Source organism: Narcine bancroftii, chromosome 6 (genome assembly GCF_036971445.1).
Source record: "Narcine bancroftii isolate sNarBan1 chromosome 6, sNarBan1.hap1, whole genome shotgun sequence".
In the NCBI taxonomy this organism is placed as follows: Eukaryota; Metazoa; Chordata; class Chondrichthyes; order Torpediniformes; family Narcinidae; genus Narcine; species Narcine bancroftii.
In genome coordinates this window covers 219,900,046-219,921,246 of record NC_091474.1, presented here as the reverse complement: position 1 = coordinate 219,921,246, position 21,201 = coordinate 219,900,046, and the positions used below count along the sequence as shown (strand labels likewise).

The 21,201-nt window shown below is 41.3% G+C and overlaps 1 long non-coding RNA gene across 1 annotated transcript in view; it reads right to left on the bottom strand.

The window, feature by feature from the left end:
• The window catches only part of LOC138735534 (uncharacterized), a 30,635-nt gene extending 9,753 nt beyond the window's left edge, over nucleotides 1–20,882 (bottom strand). The window contains exon 1 of the long non-coding RNA XR_011339748.1: nucleotides 20,635–20,882. This is a non-coding gene — a long non-coding RNA (uncharacterized lncRNA). The remainder of the gene's footprint in view (nucleotides 1–20,634) is intronic.
• Between the last annotated feature and the right edge of the window lie 319 nt (nucleotides 20,883–21,201).

Sequence of the window (21,201 nt, the reverse complement as noted above, 5' to 3'; positions counted from 1 at the left end):
GCAGTTAGTGATAATTGGTTGTGACCATTGTGAATTCAATGTTATTGAAACTGGAAAATTGGTGTTTAAGATATAGAATCTTTTACTAGAACTAGTCATCATTTGCCACTTATGTAATGTGAATGTACTTGTCACATAAAAGTCCCTGCCATTGACTCCATTGTTGCTAGGGTTCTTTGATGCCTCCCTGGGATAAATAGTGCTGTGATGATGAATCACTCTTATCTTGGAATTTTGCTCTTTTGCAAATGTTCGGGTCAAGGCAGTGCTGAGATCTGGACCTAAGAGATCTTGGTGCAACCTAAATTGGGCATCGCTGAGCCTAGGGAACCATAATTGGGTAGATGCCCATAATGACTCACAAGCCCCCACAGCACTCAGCAACTCTTGTGCTCCCGGACATTGAGGGTGAAGTAGAAGAAATTTCCAAAAAGGTGAAAGCCTTGGAAAGTATCTGCGAAAGAAATTGATCACACTGAAGTCATGCAACTTAAACGAATGAAAACTTACTTAGTGATCATTTGAAATGTTGGACACATTGGATATTTAAACTCTGAAAAAGTCATATTAGCATCGGTTTCTTTTCTTCACAATATGCAAGAATGTGAGTGATTTTGATTTTCTTCATTGGGGTGGCAATGGGTGGGAGGGGGGTAGTTTGGAGCAACATTGATCAATTATGGTCCACAGAATGCTTTCACGAAGAGTTTTAAGACCTTTCCTTTTGAAATTAGTCTTGAAATAAATAATGAAAAATAATTGAGAAAAATACTTTGGTTTAAACTTTAAGCAGCTCAAGTTAAGCCCAAAACAAAACAATTTATTTAAGACAGTTATTTAAATGCATCTGGATTCCGAATGTTATCAAGTGGCTGAATTGGTAACTCCCAGGCCAGAAAATTGAACCTTTCTCCAGCATTTACATCAGAAGTAGGAGCAGGAGTTGGTCAACTGGCCCACTGAGCCTATTCTGCCTTTCAACAACACGGCTGAGTTGCTGTGGACTCAGCTCCATCTGCCTGCCTTTTCCCCATCACCTTTAATTCACCTACTATACAAAAATCTAGCTGTGTGTCTGAGGTACATTTAATGAGGTAGAATTTACTGCATACTTGGGCAGAGAACTCAATGAAGGAGACAAGAACTGTACACAGTTTACAATTTATAAGTAGTCTGTTGAAATAGAAACATTAAAATTTATGCGGTAAAATAATCAATACAGGTCTGAAATAGGTTCTGATTATTTTTTCTTTTGGAATGACATTTGTTTGATTAACTTTACACGATGCTGAAGATCCAGCTGCGCTGGATGGGTCACGTCTCCAGAATGGAGGACCATCGCCTTCCCAAGATCGTATTATATGGCGAGCTCTCCACTGGCCACCGTGACAGAGGTGCACCAAAGAAAAGGTACAAGGACTGCCTAAAGAAATCTCTTGGTGCCTGCCACATTGACCACCGCCAGTGGGCTGATAACGCCTCAAACCGTGCATCTTGGCGCCTCACAGTTTGGCGGGCAGCAGCCTCCTTTGAAGAAGACCGCAGAGCCCACCTCACTGACAAAAGGCAAAGGAGGAAAAACCCAACACCCAACCCCAACCAACCAATTTTCCCTTGCAACCGCTGCAATCGTGTCTGCCTGTCCCGCGTCGGACTGGTCAGCCACAAACGAGCCTGCAGCTGACGTGGACTTTTTTACCCCCTCCATAAATCTTCGTCCGCGAAGCCAAGCCAAAGAAGAGACATCTTAACAATTTGAAAATAATACTTCAGAGGGTCATATCATAAAGGCTACAATATAAATGTTTTCAAATACAAGAACTTAAATAAATAAAGTATTCACTAACTCACAAGGTTAAATTTTTGACCTCACATCATTAAGATGAAAAACATAACCATATGGACAGCCAATAAATCTATTGTCGGGATCAAAAAGGCAGATCATGAAACAGGTTAAGTTGTCTTGTGGGCGAGCACGGGTGTAACCCAAGTCCCAAGTGTGCTCAGAAATATGCTTGTTGTTTCATCTTCCTTGACCTGGGTTATGACTAGTTAGATAAATAGTAACCCCCATAAATCAAATGTTGAGCAAAACCTCATCAAACCTATCACATGATTTGATTGAAAGATTCAAGTGGCAGCAGTTCCAATAATTTCTGAAAGGATTTTTTTTTAAAGATTCTTCTTCAGCAAGGATTTTTAATACTAAATGTAAAATTCTAGTTATTAGCAGTGGTATCACTGTTCATGGGAAGTTGGTAGATAATTCACTCCCCATTGTTTATGTCTTCTGATTTTGAATAGGATGCATAATTGATGGTTGATCTACCAGTGTCTGCAATGTAAGGAATTCCCTCTGACACATTTCCATCCTTCGTTCCTCTTTTAAGGTGTTTTAAAATTACAGAAACACTGGAGGAACTCAGCAGGTCTTGCAGTGTCCATAGGAGGTCAAGATAAATAACTGTGGTTTCGGGCCTGAGATCTTCTTCAAAATATGAGTAAAATGTGGGCAGGCACCTCAATTAAAAGGCTGGGGAGAAGGGAAGAAAGGGTAGAGGAAGGAGTACAGACCAACAGAAAGAAGGTGTTAGTTGGATATGAATAGGAGGATGGGAGAGAGGAAAGCCGATAAATGGTTGGGGAAGTGGAGGGGGTTGGCTCTGTGAATGCAGAGCTGGGGCAAAGTAGACAGAGGGAAAAAGAGAAGAGCGAGAGAAAAAGAGAGTTAGAGGGAAGAAGACATAGGGATAGATGGGTGGGGGCGGGGGGGTTCCTAGCAGAAACCGGAGAAGTTGATGTTAATGCCACCTGTTGGAAGGTGCCCAGATGGAATATGAAGTGGTGTTCCTCCAATTTTCAGCTGGTCTCAGTCTGGCCATACATGCAACCATGGATAGACATGTCAGCAAGAGAATGGGGCAGGGAATAGAAATGGGTGGCTACTGGGAGATCCCAGGTATTGTGGTGGACAGAGCCAAGGTACTCAACTTTCATTTTTCACTTCAATTTCTTTGAGCAAGCTTCTGGTCATCTGTTTTAATATCCTTTTTATCAAATTTTGTTTGATAACATTCCTTCAGTGTTCTTTGGTACCTTATTATATACTGTCTGTAAAGTCAAAGGAGTTTCTATTGTTATTTTGTGGGAAGTCCAAGGATTCATTTTATCATCCCTTCTCTACTGTTTTTTTTTAGTTTCAACACCTTTTTGGTTTTCTCTTTTCATGTTGGAGATTGTGATTGGTGTGGCATTATATAGGTTGTAGATGTTAAGGTTCACCTGAAAGGTGGAGGAAGAAGCTGAGAGTGTAGTTGATCCCTGGAGAATTAGGATATGCAAGAAACCAGAATGGATAGAACACAGCTATTTCACAGGTTGTAAGCTTGGAGGAGGTTTTAGGGCTTGATGTGTGGAATGTGTTAGTTAATTGGTCAAATGGGTTTATATGGGTGGTGTGGGCTAGTCGGCTGGAAGGGCCTGTTCGTGTTTTAACAGCAGGACCTGAACTGACACAACTGTGGTGTCATCGGCAAACTTGTAGATAACATTGATATTGTGTCTGGCCACATGGGTCATGGGTGTTTGAGCTCCCATGAATAGAGCAGTGGGCTAAGCATGTACCCTTGGGGTGCACCTGTGAGGTGGAGATGTTGTTTCCAACTCGTACTGACTGTGGTCTTCTAATGAGAAAGTCAAGGATCCAGTTGCAGAGGGGAGTGCAGAGGCCTAGAGTTTGTAGCTTATTATTTGGAAAAAATTATTTTTCATTTGCATCAATACATACATATAATTCTTCATCATATAGGAATAAAATGTAATAAAAATGATATATAATTTTTTTCATTTTATCTCCCTCCCTCCCTCCTCTCTCCAAAAGAAAAGGAAAAAAAAGAGAAAAAAAGAAAAACATCTGAATTTATTTATCATTCACTATTCACATCTTTATAACATATTATTTTATCCTGTACATATTAATTGGGAGGAGCGGGTGTTATGGACGATCTGGATGGACTCTTACTGATGAAATCCATATATGGTTTTCAAATCATATAAAAATTATCAGTAATTATAAATTATAAGTAATCTTTTCCAATGGTATACAATTATGAATTTCCGTATGCCATCTATCTAACCTTATAAAATTATCTGACTTCCATACATTTCCATGGCACTGCTATTGCTACACTCAAAAATTTTTGTTGTTATTTGCCTAACTTCAATTTAGTACCAGTATCATATAAATCACCTTCATAATTTGTCCCAGTAATATATTGAAGTCTCCATAAAATTTTCCCACTTTTTCACAAGACCAAACTGCATGTAATAAGGTTCCTGTTTCTTTGTTACATCTGAAATATTTGTCAGAACAATTTGAATTAAGTCCATGTAATTTATTTGGCATGTAGTATAATTGGTGTAAAGAATTATTAATGTACCATTTGATATCTGACATTAATTGTATTGGTTACACTCTCCTGGCACAATCTCTCCTGACAATTTAAGATGATAGTATGAAAGAATAGCATTATTTGGTATATTGTATTTCTCTTTCATTTGTTCCAAAGTCAAGAAAAAAAACCTAAGAAACAATATTTTATCTTTATCCTGTTATTGTGCCTGGTATTAAAGAAAGGATTATTTAAAGTAAAAGGAATAAGTGGATTCTGATTTAACATCATCTTAGCTATTTGGCAGTTCTTAATTCCTCTTTCCATATGAATTCCATTCCATATCTTGAATAAATGTTTGAAAATTGGCTCTCCTTTCAAAAGTTCCTCATTCCATTTATACAAAAAAAATGCTCTGGATTAGTTTCTCTTATATTATTCATTTCACTTTGCACCCCCGCTGTCTTCTCGCCAATTTGATAACAGGAGGATAGAAATCTTAATTGAGCTGCTTTATAATAATTTTTAAAATTCGGCAACCGTAATCCTCCCTGATCAAGTTAAATTTTCCAAAGCTATCCTTGGCATTTTATCACACCAAATAAATTTTCTTATACTTTTATTTAATCCTTGAAAAAAACTTCACTGGTATAGGAATGGGTAATGACTGAAATAAATATTGCAACTTCAGAAAAATATTCATCTTTATACAATTTACCCTTCCTATTAAAGTTATTGGTAAATCTTTCCATCTCTTCAAATCTTAATTAATTTTTTTTGTAATGGTAGGTAATTCAATTTAAATAAATTATTTAAATTTATATCACTATTAATTCCTAAATATTTAATTGCTTCCTTTTGTCACTTAGACTTCATCACCTGCCTACTTATAGGCATCACTTCATTCTTTCCTACATTAACTTTATAACCTGATATCAAACCATATTCTGCCAATCATACATTTATTTTCTTCAATGATATTTCTGGTTCAGTAAGAAATAATATTACATCATCCTCAGAGTTTGTAGCTTCTTGACCAGCACTGAGGGAATAATGATATTGAAGGCTGATGAAGAGCAGCCATATGTATGAATTGCTGCTTTTGAGGTGATCCAGAGCTCTTTAATATTAGAGTTCAACATTTGTGAGAGTTTTAGTGGAGAAATTGTTTCCACTGGTAGAAAGATTGGTAACCAAAGGGTCCACTGAACTGAATTTTTTAGTGATTGGTCACTTATCCTGCGATGATTTTGGAAGATTTTGTGAAGACAATATTGAGGTCTCTATTGCTTTGAGATGCTAGTTGCTGAGGGTTCATATTGCTGAAGCATGGAACAGGGAGGGATTCTTTGCTTTCCAGCACCCTTGTGCCAAGTTTATAGGCAGTATCTTCAAATATTGTTTCCCCTGTTGCCTGAAAGCTGTATTGATGCACTGAAGGCAGAAGTGAATTTGGCATGGATACCTGTCGCCATTAAAAAGTGCCTTCCCAGATAGGGTGAATGGTTCAAGTTCCCCAGGGTCTTGCGGGAGGCACTGCTGTGTAATGGGGTAAGATCAGGAGAGAACCTTTGACTTCTGGAGTGTACGCTTCGAGAACTCAATAATACTTTGGAGCGCAGCCTCCAAATGTGCACATAGTGTATGCAAGTGCTGTCTGTATACAGGAGCTCAATGACGGAGGTTATGGTCAACAGACCATTCTAGTGCCTCTTACTAATTAAGACTACATAAAAATAATTCATCAGTGGTTTATTTCAAAGCCCGAGTGCTTAAGCGATAGATGAAGATATAAGTACAGGAAATGAAAAATATTTGAATATATTTATGCAAATTGCAGCAACTTCAATCTGAATTTTATTTCAAATATCCATTAGTAAGTTTTAAAGTGCATTTGCATATGACCTTGTGGTTATCTTTCCGGTTTGTATAATTGAATCCATAATTTGTACAGAGAAATTAATGGATTGTAGCTGTTTCTTTAAAATACAACTTTCAGAATTATTTGTTCAAACAACTGGATCAGGTAATGTAAATTTTGAAATATTATTTTGGCTTAATTTTAAGATGCATTTTTCAATTGGTGAATCTGGACATTGTTTATGAATGAATTCAGTTTGTCCTGTTAAATCCTGTTAAAACAGCATAACAAACTAGTGTAAGAATAAAACACTGCAGTGGCCTTAGTCTAAAGTATATCTTCCATTATGATTCTAAATCCTTTTTCTGCAACAAATGGTTCCTTAGTTTTGCATTAGAGGATTTCTCTCTTCCATTCTTTCAAGCAAAGTCAATCCTGTTTTTCTGTTCTTTCTTGAGCACACTGACATGTGCACAACTTGAGAAGGGCACATAATAGTTTTCCAGCTGCTCACTTCTCCTGTTCCATACATAAATCTTACCTGACCACAGCACTGAGCTTTCTTACTTTCTGTTGAGAGTTAATGACAGCAGTAATGAGGAGAGTTTTTCAAAATGTAATGTAATCAAGTCTTAAAATTTTGTATGTTTGTGTATGATATATTGGGCATTAACACGATCTTGGGAAGGCGATGGTCCTCCACTGGCCACCGAGACAGAGGTGCACCAAAGAAGAGGTACAAGGACTGCTTAAAGAAATCTCTTGGTGCCTGCCACATTGACCACCGCCAGTGGGCTGATATTGCCTCCAACCGTGCATCTTGGCACCTCACAGTTCGGCAGGCAGCAACCTCCCTTGAAGAAGACCGCAGAGCCCACCTCACTGACAAAAGACAAAGGAGGAAAAACCCAACACCCAATCCCAACCCACCAATTTTCCCTTGCAACCGCTGCAACCGTGCCTGCCTGTCCTGCATCGGACTTGTCAGTCACCAACGAGCCTGCAGCAGACGTGGACATACCCCTCCATAAATCTTCGTCCACGAAGCCAAGCCAAAGAAAGAAAGAAAGAAAGAATTGGGCATTAACCAACCAAGGGAATGAATTACAATCAAATTTGCTTGTGATAACCATATTATTGCAATAATTGCATCTTATGTATTTCCCAGCTTTTTAAATGGCGGATTACTGGAAGAAACCAAGAGAAAGAGAAAATGCAACAGTTAAAGTCTGGAGTCAGTCATGAATTCTTCTTGCGCTAGGTTTCAGGACCATTTGTTCTACGGTAAGAGCAACTGAATATCCTTCAATTGTCCTGTTATAGGAAGTGAATCGTTTCCAGCTTGTTTCTCTTCTGTTGGTGTTGACTCATCCTGGATTCAGTTGCAAAGCTGTCAGACACTATCAATAGCAATAATCTCTTGTCCGAGAAGCCTCTTAATTTATGAGTGTTTCTCATGGACCTTATGGTGAGTTTCGGTAAGCTGTGTGACTCAACTCAACCAAACTCAGTTATTCCCTTACACAAGGCCTGTTCATGTCTATCTTCCACCAGGGCGGCAGGGATGAGTGAATATTAATTAGAAGCAAGGGTGTGATTTATTCCCCTCTTTCACTGTCAACTGTAGGACCCTGATCAACATCAGCTAATTTATTGCGGATCAGGGATCGAACAAGGAAATAAACCAGGTGACTGCTTGGTTTCCATCATTCATGATTAACCGTAAAGGACACTATCTGTATTTATGTACAGTGGGTCACCACCATCTACGCTTTTCACTAATATTTGTATGGTTCATAACAATTATACTTTCTGCTGTTAACCAATAAGTATTGAAGAACCTGTCATGAGTTTAAATTTTTTACATGATAGAGGAATTAGGGGATATGGGGAGAAGGCAGGTAGGTGGAGTTAGGTCATCAATTAGATCAGCCATGATCGTATTGAATGGCGGAGCAGGCTCGAGGGGCCATTTTTGGCCTACTCCTGTTCCTACTTCCTCTGTTCCTATGGAGAACTGAATTAATAGTGACTGAAATTCACAGAACTATAGATGCTGGAAATATGAGATGTTTTTTCAATGTTTCTGATGTCATGGCAAACCTCCGCAAACTCCTGAGGAAGTAGAGGTGCTGACGTGCTTTCTTCACGACGCCATCGGTGCGTTGGGGGCATCTTTCCATTGTAAGACATATTTTCATCAATAAATTTCTCACCATGTTTGATGAGCATCTTTTAGTTCCAGCCCCTATTAAAATATTGTTCCAGATGTTCATGTAAAGGCTGAATGTATTCATTCAGAAATTATAGAGTTGCAGAGCAATGCAGCAGAGAAGTCATTTGGACCACAAAGTCGCATTTTCTCTATTCTAATTCTGTTTTGTTTTCACCATATTCCCATTGTCTCCTCCCAGATTCTTGCCCTCACTAGGGGCAATTCACAGTGGCCAATTGATAAGCAACCACACATCTTTGCTGGTGAACAGAGCATCTACAGGAAACTTGTGTCCTCACAGGGAGATTATACTAACTACACAGAGAGCACGAGGTCAGGATTGAATTTGGTTTCTGGAGATGTGGGACAAGAGCTCCACCAACTGCTCCTTTGTGCCACCCCAAAAAAGTTACAGAAGATGTTACCAAAAAAATGTCTAATTGCCTGTTAAGTTCTCTGTCTTGGAGTTGCTGATTCCCACGTTCCCCCTCTGTCCCCTTCTGCTGTTCATCAGAGCTCGTTGTTCTGGGGGTGTGGTGCTACTCTCCTCATCACTAGCTGAGCTTGTGGACGTGCCCATCTGCACCCCTCTCGTAGGGTCGAGTCTTCCGCACCTCCCGCACCTCTCCTTGCTGTCCCCTTACTCGTTCCCAGGCTCTGAGGTTGCACTCTTGCATCTCTCTGTTCTCTTCAAGGCAGCCGACTCTGTCTCAGCCCATCCGCCAGCCCGACGCCTCACAGTAACTGGACCCTGACTACGCCACCATTTTTCTTGCTGTCGCCGATTTCTCCCGCTGCCACTCTGTTGGGTGAGCACTAGGGGCTCACCGTACATCAGATCTCTGTTGCTGCCATCAGCGCTCTGAGCCCACCACCTTCAGCGCTTCCCACGCCATCTTGCTGTGGTCAAGGTGGGCTGTTTTTACCCCCACAGCTCGACCCTGTTCTAAAAGCTGCTTTCTGTTGATTGGAGTTCTTTCTTCCCATCTTCTTCTGGTAGGGGATTTATTCTTTCGTTTTATTCTTTTAGTATCTTCTAAATGTAATTTTTAGGTGTTTTTCTTTCGTCCTCATTCAGGAGTTCTTGGGGACACATCCTCAGCAAATAGAGACTTTGAACAACTTGCAGGTTATTTTCATTTTGATAGAACTTTGTGTATGGACCTCATCCAGAACTTTCATTGAAATATTAGCATCTGAGTTGCTAAAACATCACAAATAATTTGAACAACAAGTTTGCCCTGGCCTACAATTTTCCTGCACCTTTTCACTGGTTACCAGCAAAGACATCTCTCCAGGAAAGAAGGCAGGAAGATTAGGAATATGGTAGCATGTACCTTGACAATGTTATTGGATCAGTTTACCCTGGATTCAAAGATAAATGATATTCTATGAAAAGAAGTTAATCACAGAATTATTAGTTATTTCAAGATATAGGAGCAGAAGTAGGCCCATTGGCCCATCGAATCTAATCCATCATTCCATCATGAGCTGATCCAACCTCCTCCCACTCAGCCCCTCTTACCAGTCTTCTCCCTGTAACCCTTGATGACCCGACTGATCAAATACCTGTCAAACTCTGACTTAAAAATACCCAATGACCTCGCTTCCACAGTTGTCTGTGGCAACAAGTTCCACAGACTCACAACCCTTGGGCTAAAGTTTGCTGCATCTCTGTTTTAAATTGACCCTCTTTTATCCTGAAGTGAAACACGATAGGCTGCAGATGCTGTGATTGTAGTAAAAACATTGAAATGCTGGAGGAACTCAGCTGGTCTTTTCAGCATCTTTAGGAGACAAAGATATATTGACGACATTTCGGGCCTGAGGCCTTCTTTAAGGAAAAATTAGAAAAAAGGAGAAACAGGATATATTCAAAAGTCTCAGAATTCAAACAATGGAGGAAGAATCCTGTGATGGGCCCAAAGGACCCCAAAACCCAGCAGCAATAGAAATTCACCAAGACAAATGGTTACTTAAACAAAAGTTGTTTTTAATTATCTTTAAACATGAAAACAGGATCAAACTTCAACTTATTACTATTAACTTAACTTAACCTAACCCCCTTCTAATTCTATGTGCATGTGTATGTGTATGTATAAGTTCAGAAAAGTTATTTGATTCACAGTCCAATCTCACTTCTCACTCCTCCAAGTTGATCGGTATCAGGCAATTCCTATACTGTGCACAGAATTTAACATTTATGAATCTTCACCAGACTTTGGTGCTTGAAAGGTAAATGGTTACTGCTCAGGAAGGTTCTTGTCGGTTTTCAGAGAGAGATTTGTTGCTCGTTGGAAACAAACTGATTCCTTCTGATCAGCCAATCCAGTGTCTTGCCGAAGAATCTTGCCCCATCAGGGTTTCCAGATGATAACCTCTTTCAATCAGTTCACCACAGAGTTTCTTTTCTGTTTTCCTTATCTCAGGCTAAGTATTATACAGCCAGCCATCTCCTCTTGTGTAGACCACAAGGGCTTTGAGCAGGTTGAACTAAGAACTCACAACCCATCTTCAAAATGGTGTTTTTCCACAAGCTTGCCAGCTTGTCCTGTTCCAGTCCCAGCTGCTGATGCTGAACTGCAGAACTATAGAACTGAATTCATACACACACTCTCTCTTTCATAGAAGATGTCTGTCGAGAGTTTGTCGACTGAGATGGAGGCAGAGAGATCAAGGAAAGGGAAAGTGTTGCTAGATATGGACTAAGTGAATTTGAGGTTAGGGTGGATGTTTGTAGTAAAGTGGATGAAGTCAACGAGCTCATCATGGGTACATGAGGAAGCACCAAAGTAGTCGTCGATGTAGTGAAGGAAGAGTTGAGGGGCCTTGCCTGTGTAGGTTTGTAGAATGAATTGCTCCACGTAGCCAACAAAAAGGCAGGCATAGCTGGGGCCCATGTAGGTACCCATGGCTGCACCTTAAACCTGGAGAAAGTGCAATGAGTCAAAGGAGAATTTGTTGAGGGTGAGAACAAGTTGTGACAGCTGGAAGAGAGTGGTGGTGGAGGGGGACTGGTTTGTTTGAATGTCCAGAAATAAATGAAGGGCTTTGAGGCATTCAGTATGGGGAATGGAGGAGGATAGGGTTTGGATATTCATGGTAAATGAGGTGATCGAGTTCAGGGAACTGGAAGTTGTTGAAGTGATGGAGGGCATGTGAAGTAACCCGGATGTAGGTGGGGAGGGACATGACCTGGGGGGAGGGGGAATAAAACAGAGTCAAGGTAAGTGGAGACCAATTCAGTGGGGCAGGAGCAGATATGATGGGTCTGTTAAGACAATTATGTTTGTGGATTTTGGGTAGGAGGTAGAAACAGGTGGTACGGAGTTAGGAAACAATATATTTAGACGTCATGCCAGGAGGTGACTAGAATTGGTGAGTTTAGAGATGGTGCATGATACATTGATTTGATGAGTTTTGGTGGGGTCCTGTTGGAGGGGTCAGTAAGAGGAAGTGTCTGAGAGACACCACACACCCACTTCTTCCCCCATCGTCTCTCCATTCCCTGACTCCTTTCACACAGACATGATAAATTCTGACTAACCCCTTATCATGTCCAATTAACACTTTTTGTTGGTCTGGATTCCTCCCCCTTTTTTTTTGATTTCTGATACTTTCTGTCTTTTCTAAATTTTCCTTGAAGAAGGGCTCAGGCTTGAAACATTGGCAATATACCTTTGTCTGCTAGAGATGCTAAAATGACCACCTGAGTTCCTCCAAAATTTTGGTGTGTTAACCTTTAGGGTATCCTGCACGAGGACTCCCAAGTCCCATTGCACCTCCAAATTTTGAATTTTTCCCCATCTAAACGATAGTCTGTAACAAAAACAGATAACCATAAACTGTATTTTCACTCATATAACTCGTGTATGCATATAATGTGCACATGCAGAAAATCACAAATTGAATAAAAATGGTTTCGTATAACGCGCACATGCATATACTGCGTGGGGGTAGTATTCTACATTCCGACTCAGAAGAGCAATTTGCATTTACTTGGGACATGAGGAAAAACACATTCCACACTCCCACTATCTGCCATAGTTAATCTCCAATGATTTACAACCCATTCAACTCCCCCCAGAGGTGTATTTCACCCATTATATACATGATATTCACCTACATCTCATTAACAGGCTTTGGAGAGGAATCAATTAAATAGACTGAAGATAGGCTTCAGAGTTAAGTAGGGTTTTAATTCTGTCATGATTTAAAAAGCCTTTCTTTAAAAGAAACCTTATTTTGTTAATCTCCTCCCTCAGGGTATGGATCTGGGCATTTAACATAGATATCCAGGATATCCTGTTTCTCGGAATACAATACCAAAATTTCAGGCCAAAGAGATATTTCCAAGATCAATATTTTGAATTTTGCCATTTTCCATGTACCTCGTTCCCATGCTCTTCAGATCTTGATGTCCTGTTTTGCGGAAACTGCCAAAATGTTTGGCCTGGAAGTCAGCCTGAAGAAAACTGAGGTCCTCCATCAGCCAGCTCCCCACCATGACTACCAGCCCCCCCACATCTCCATCGGGCACACAAAACTCAAAACGGTCAACCAGTTTACCTATCTCGGCTGCACCATTTCATCGGATGCAAGGATCGACAATGAGATAGACAACAGACTCGCCAAGGCAAATAGCGCCTTTGGAAGACTACACAAAAAATTCTGGAAAAACAACCAACTGAAAAACCTCACAAAGATTAGCGTATACAGAGCCGTTGTCATACCCACACTCCTGTTCGGCTCCGAATCATGGGTCCTCTACCGGCATCACCTACGGCTCCTAGAACGCTTCCATCAGCGTTGTCTCCGCTCCATCCTCAACATTCATTGGAGCGACTTCATCTCCAACATCGAAGTACTCGAGATGGCAGAGGCCGACAGCATCGAATCCATGCTGCTGAAGATCCAACTGCACTGGGTAGGTCACGTCTCCAGAATGGAAGACCATCGCCTTCCCAAGATCATGTTATATGGCGAGCTCTCCACTGGCCACCATGACAGAGGTGCACCAAAGAAGAGGTACAAGGACTGCCTAAAGAAATCTCTTGGTGCCTGCCACATTGACCACCGCCAGTGGGCTGATATCGCCTCAAACCGTGCATCTTGGCATCTCACAGTTCAGTGGGTAGCAACCTCCTTTGAAGAAGACCGCAGAGCCCACTTCACTGACAAAAGACAAAGGAGGAAAAACCCAACACCCAACCCCAACCAACCAATTTTCCCTTGGAACCGCTGCAACCCTGTCTGCCTGTCCCGCATCGGACTTGTCAGCCACAAACGAGCCTGCAGCAGACGTGGACATTACCCCTCCATAAATCTTCGTCCGTGAAGCCAAGCCAAAGAGAAAGAAAGAAAGAAGTTCCCATGCTCAAGAACGTAAGGTGCCAGAGAGGAGCCCTGTGAATGTAACCCTCAGCAATAAGTACGCCTCTTTGAGCACTGTTGAGGGGGACATCAAGGTTGGGGGGAGCGACAGTGGCTGTGCCTCTGGCACGAGGTCAGCCCCTGTAGCTCAGAAAGGGAGGGAAAGGAAGAGGAGGGCAATTGTGGTAGGAGACTCCATAGTTAAGAGGACGGATAGGGGCTTCTGCGGACGCAGCAATGAGAACCGGATGGTGGTTTGCCTCCCTGGTGCCAGGGTCCGAGATGTTGCTGCTCGTGTCCCGGATATCCTAAAGTGGGAGGGACAGGAGCCAGAGGTCGTGGTACATGTAGGTACCAATGACATAGGGAGAAATAGAGAGGAGGTCCTAAAAAGTGAGTACAGGCAGTTAGGTAGGGAGTTAAAAAGAAGGATCGCAAAGGGGGTAATCTCTGGATTACTCCCTGTGCCACATGACAGTGTGAATAGAAATAGGATGAGGTGGAGGATTAACACGTGGCTGAAGGGGTGGAGTAAGGGGCAGGGTTTTAAGTTTCTGGATAACTGGGACCTTTTTTGGGGGAGATGTGACCTGTACAGTAAGGACAGGTTACACTTAAATCCCAGGGGGACCAGAATCCTGGCAGAGGTATTTGCTAGGGCTACTCAGGATCCTTTAAGCTAGAATGGTTGGGGGGAGGGAACAAAATAGTACAGAGCAGTAAGGAGAAGGTTAGAATGCAAACAAAGAAAGTTTGTAGTTAGTATTTGAATATGGATGGGCAGGTGATAGAGAAGGGAAATGCTCTGGAAGAAGATGAAGGGCAATTGGCAGGAAAAGTAAATAATGTTGTTATTAAAGATGAGGGAAAACAGGGATTAAAAATTGGGAAATCTCTGAAATTCATATATTTTAATGCCAGGAGTATTGTAAAAAAGGTGGATGAGCTGAAGGTGTGGACTGATACTTGGAAGTATGATGTGGTAGCGATTAGTGAGACATGGTTGCAAGAGGGATGTGATTGGCAACTGAATATCCCTGGGTTTCGTTGTTTTAGGTGTGATAGAGTCGGAGGGGCAAGAGGAGGTGGGGTTGCATTGCTTGTCAGGGAAAATATTACAGCGGTGCCTAGGAAGGATAGATTAGAGGGCACATCCACGGAGGCTATTTGGGTGGAACTGAGGAGTAGGAAAGGAGAGGTTACACGTGTAGGGGTGTATTATAGACCACCCGGAGGGGACCGAGACCTAGAGGAGCAAATCTGTAGGGAGATAGTAGATATTTGTGATAAGCACAGGGTTGTAATTATAGGAGATTTTAATTTTCCACATATAGATTAGGAAACACATTCTGTGAAAGGACTGGATGGGTTAGAGTTTGTGAAATGTGTGCAAGATAGTTTTTTACAACAATATGTAGAGGTGCCAACCAGAGAAGGAGCAGTGTTAGATCTACTGTTGGCAAATGGGATGGGTCAAGTGACGGAGGTTAGTGTTGGCGAGCACTTCGGGTCTAGTGATCATAATGCCATCAGCTTCAATGTCATTATGGAAAGAGAGAAGTCAGGGCCAAGGGTTGAGGTTTTTGATTGGGGAAAAGCTAGATTTGAGGAGATGCGAAAGGACTTGCAGGGTGTGCATTGGGACAATTTGTTTTATGGGCAGGATGTAGTAGAGAGATGGAAGTCTTTTAAAGATCAGATTTTGAGAGTGCAAAAGCTTTATGTTCCTGTTAGGTTAAAAGGAGGGGCAAAAGGTTTGAGAGAGCCGTGGTTTTCAAGGAATATTGGAAACTTGGTTCGAAGAAAAAGGGAGGCGTACATTAGATATAAGAAGCATGGAGTTAAGGAGATGTTTGAAAGATACATTGAATGTAAGAGGAATCTTAAGAGAGGAATTAGGAAAGCTAAAAGAAGGTACAAGGAAACTATGGCAAGCAGGGTGAAAACTAATCCAAAAGAGTTCTACAAATATGTTAATGGTAAGAGGAAAGCTAGAGACAAAATTGATCCCTTAGAAAATCAGAGCGGAAAACTGTGTGTGGAGCCTAGAGAAATGGGGGAGATATTGAACAGTTTCTTTTCTTCGGTATTCACTAAGGAGAAGGATATTGGGAGTTGTGAGATAAAAAAAGCAAATTGGGTAAATATGGGGAATATAGAGATTACAAAAGGTGTAGTTTTAAGGCTTTTGAAGAATATAAAGGTGGATAAGTCTCCGGGACCAGACGGGATCTTCCCCAGGACATTGAGAGAAGTGAAGGAGGAAATAGCAGAGGCTCTGGCGGTAATTTTCCAAATGTCATTAGATATGGGGATAGTGCCGGAGGATTGGCGCATTGCGCATGTGGTTCCGTTATTTAAAAAGGGTTCAAGGAGGAAGCCTGGCAACTATCGGCCTGTAAGTTTGACGTCTGTGGTAGGTAAATTAATGGAGAAAATTCTTAGAGATAGTACTTATAAACATCTGGATAGACAGGGTCTGATCAGGAGCACTCAACATGGATTTGTGGGAGGAAGGTCATGTTTGACCAATCTGATTGAATTTTTTGAAGAGGTGACTAGGAATGTGGATGAGGGTAGCGCAGTGGATGTTGTCTATATGGACTTCGGTAAGGCCTTCGATAAGGTACCACATGGAAGGTTAGTTAGGAAGGTGCAGTCTTTAGGTATAAATTTTGAGATAGTCAAATGGATTGAACATTGGCTGAAAGGGAGAGGCCAGAGAGTGGTAGTGGATAATTGTCTGTCAGGTTGGAGGCCGGTGACCAGTGGTGTGCCTCAAGGATCTGTATTGGGCCCATTGTTGTTCGTTATATACATTAATGATCTAGATGATGGGGTGGTTAATTGGATTAGTAAATATGCAGACGATACTAAGATAGGTGGAATAGTGGATAATGAAGAAGGTTTTCAAGGATTGCAGAGGGATTTGGGCTGCTTAGAAAAGTGGGTGAAAAATGGCAGATGGAATTTAATGCTGATAAGTGTGAGGTGCTTCATTTTGGTAAGAAGAATCAGAATAGGACATACGTGGTAAATGGGAGAGCATTGATGAATACAGAAGAGCAGAAAGATTTAGGAGTAATGGTACATCGTTCCCTGAAGGTAGAAACTCACGTGAATAGGGTGGTGAAGAAGGCTTTTAGTATGCTGGCCTTTATCAATCATTGCATGGAATATAGGAGTTGGGAGGTGATGTTGAGATTGTATAAGACGTTGGTGCGGCCTAATTTGGAGTTCTGTGTGCAGTTCTGGTCGCCTAATTATAGGAAGGATATAAACAGAGTGGAGAGAGTGCAGAGAAGGTTAACCAGAATGTTACCTGGGTTTAAGCATCTAGAGTATAGGGAGAGATTGGACAGATTAGGTCTTTATTCTTTGGAGCGTAGAAGGTTGAGAGGGGATTTGATAGAAGTATTTAAGATTATGAAAGGGATAGACAGAGTGGATGTGGATAGACTATTTCCGTTAAGAGGAGGAAAGATTAAAACAAGAGGACATGAGTTAAGAATTAAGGGGCAGAGGTTTAGAGGTAACATGAGGGGGAACTTCTTTACTCAGAGAGTGGTAGCCGTGTGGAATGAGCTTCCGGGAGAAATAGTGGTGGTGGAGTCAATTGTATTATTTAAGAAAAGGTTGAACAGGTATATGGATGAGAAGAAGATGGAGGGTTATGGGCATTGTGCAGGGAGGTGGGACTAGAAAGGGGTGTTTGGTTCGGTGTGGACTAGAAGGGCCTAATGGCCTGTTTCCGTGCTGTAATTGTTATGTTATATATTATTAATATAAATTGTGCGCGTTCTTTCATTACTGCTATTACATTCCCAGACCCGCTATAAATTGTATGCATTGTTTCAACATGTAAAAATATTCTTGTATAGCGTGCACATGCATATAATGCATGGTGGGTTTGTAAAAAATAAATAAACGCACATGTAATATGTGTAAAAATACGGTACTTTCCAACATTATATTTCATTTGACACAGCTTTTCCCATTCTCCTAATCTATCCAAGTCTCTTTGCAGCCTTTTGGTATCCTCAGTACCTTACTACCAATTTTGGAATCATCTGAAAATTTAGCCTCAAAGCCGTCTATTTTATAATCTAAATAATTTATATATAACGCAAAAAGAAGTGGCCGGAAAACCGACCCTTACGGAACACAACTCGTAATCAGTTGTCAACCAGAATAGGATCCCTTTATTCCCACTCTGTTTTCTGATGATCAGCAAATGCTCTACCCATACTAGTGTCCTTCCTGCAATTCCATGGACTTTCATCTTGTTTAGCAGACTCATGTGTGGCATCTTGACAAAGGCCTTTTATAATCCAAATACACAACATCCACTTCATCTCCCCTGTCTATCCTACTTGACAAGTATTAGGGGGAACCACAACCACAATGTCCCCTCCAACAGTATCCAACACAGTATACTTATTGTTGAGGGGAATGGCCACAGGGATGCTTTGTGCTGACTGCCATACCCTTCCCTCTCCTAACATTTACCCAGTTAAATGCATCTTGCCTCTTGTGTGTGACTGTCTCCTTACAGTTTCTGTCTATCACCCCCTCTGCCTCCCAAATGAATTAGTGTTCATCCAGCTCCAGCTCCAGTTCTTTAATGTGGTCTGCAAAAGCTGCAACTGGATGCACTTCTTTCAGGTGTAATCATCAGGGAAAATGTGCTGTCCCAGATTTCCCACATGCTGCAACAGGAGCTCCACTACCTATTCTGGAATTATTATGAAAAGGTCTTAACTGACTTGCAGCATGTCCTCAGCCTCTGCTCGCCGAAGACTCTTCAGCCAAAGCCAATAGTTCACCACCCCTACAGACAGACAGTCTCTCACACACACACACACAAACACACACACACACACACACACTCACACACACACACACACACACACACACACACACACACACACACACACACACACACACACACACACACACACACACACACACACACACACACACACACACACACACACACAGAGGCTGTTCCAACAATGGCATCTCTGCTTGAGATTCCTTTCTTTATATTATTCTTCTGCTGGCTCTATCTGTATGATTTCAAATAGTTGCTAAGGATCTCACTCCATTTCAATGCAATCTCCCTGAAACAAAGCACAGCTACCAACACTCACCAGTCCAATCTTGATTATTCCATTCATAATTTTATGCTTCTTTAAGATCAAAAACTACAACATAGAAAACATGCTATTTGGCCAATTTTGTCTGTCCTGAAACATATAATTCCTGTAGTCCCACTGATTGCTCCCATTCCATAGTCCTCCAGACCTCTCTCATCCATATATCTATCCAATTTATTCTTAAAACTTGAGAGTGAGCCTGTATTTACATCAGATGACAGCTCATTCCAAACTCCCACCACACTCTGAGTGAAGAAGTTCCCCCTAATATTCCCCCTAAACCTTTCCCCTTTCACACTAAAGCCATGTCCTCTTGTATTTATCTCTCCCAATCTAAGTGGAAAGAGCCTACTTGCATTTACTCTGTCTATTAAAACCGCTATCAAATCTCCCCTCTTCTGCCCTCTAAGGAATAAAGTCCCAAACTGTTAATCTTTCCCTGTTATTCAACTCCTGAATACCCAGCAATATCCTCATAAATCTTAGTAAGATCTCTTCTTATTCATCTGCATTCTAGTCAGTCTAGTCCCAGGCAATCCTCTCCTCTCAAGCCAATCCCCTCATCTCCACAACATCCTCAGCACTGCCTCCAAAGCCAGTTTATCCTTTCTCATGTAAGGAGACCAACATTGCATACACCGTACGCCAGGTACAGACCGAACTTTGGACACCAATGCACTCTGTCAGCTGCAGCAAAACCTCTGTTCTTAAATTCAATCTCTCTAGTGATGAAGATCAACATTTCATTTACCTTCTTGATTACCTGCTGTACCTGCAATCTAGGTTTTTGTAATTCATGTACATGCACTCAGGTCTTTCTGCAGAACAGCATGCTTCAACTTTTCACTAAATAGTAGTGCGATGTACTACTTTTCCTTCCAAAGTGGACGACCATTTACCAAATCGACTCATTTAACCTATCTATATTTCTTTGTGGACACTCCTTGCCTCTATGTGATTTGCTTTACCACTCAGTATGATATCGGCTGTAAACTTAGACCTGCCAAACTGTCTAAATCCAAATCAATTCATATAAATAGCTGTGGGCTCAGCACCAATCCCTGTGACACACCACTAACTATTGTTTGCCAACACCTATTTACCCAACACTTTGCCTTCTGTTGGTTAACCAATGCACAATCCAAGCTAATACACTACTCATTCCATGAATCCTTATACCAGTCTTTTAGGAGGTACCTTACTGAATGCCTTCTGGAAATCTAAGCATACCACATCCACCTATTCCCCTCTATTCAGCGGGCTCATTATATCCTCAAAGAACTTCATCCCATACCTCCTCAGCATATAATCATGCAGTCTGGAATATATTAGTCAGTAACTTTTCCTTACACCGTGCTGACCAAAGTATAAGTTTCACTGAGTTGATGATCTTTCAGTAGCACTGATTCCATCTCTGCTTATGTGCTTGTGAAAGACCTGTAGATTAAACAGGCCAATTGACCCTCCTGGTGTCTGTTATCATTTATAGTCTACCTGAGCCTCTTTAAGTATTATTCCATTTAACCTAACTGCCCTATCCTTCTAATATTACTAATAAATGGATACCCAATATTTCTGTTGGATTGCTTCTGACATTTCAGATATATTGCAGAGAATTTAATTTTGAATGTTTACCTGGATTTTACTTTTTTGATAAATTATTCCTGATTGGTGTCCTTCCTTGGGAGATCAATTTGCGACTTTTCTCACGATATTTGTTGATAAGAATGAGATCGAAGTTGAGGACTGGTGAGCTGGTACCTCAGCTGTGGCAAATTGTTTCTGCGTCATCTATAATCAGTGAGGATTAGTAAAAATGTCTCCTCCCCAAGCACGATCAGTACAGGTACACCACAGAGCTGCATTCTTTCCCTTCTACTCTACTCGCTATAAACCTATGACTGAGTGGCTCAGTATGACACAACACCATTTACATATTTGCTGACAATACCATGGGAGAGATTTGCATAAAAATGGACAATGAGTCATAATACAGGAGGGACAATGAAAACTTGGCTAAATGGTGCTCCAACAGCAACCTCACACTCAATGTCACCAAAACCAAGGAGCTGAATATTGACTTTAGGAAGGGACAACCAGAGGTGTATGATCCAGTGATCAAAGGGGGATCAGAGGAATAAGATCAAAACGAGGAATTGATTAACCAAGGCCTTGGATCAAGTCCTGGTAGAAAGGAATTCT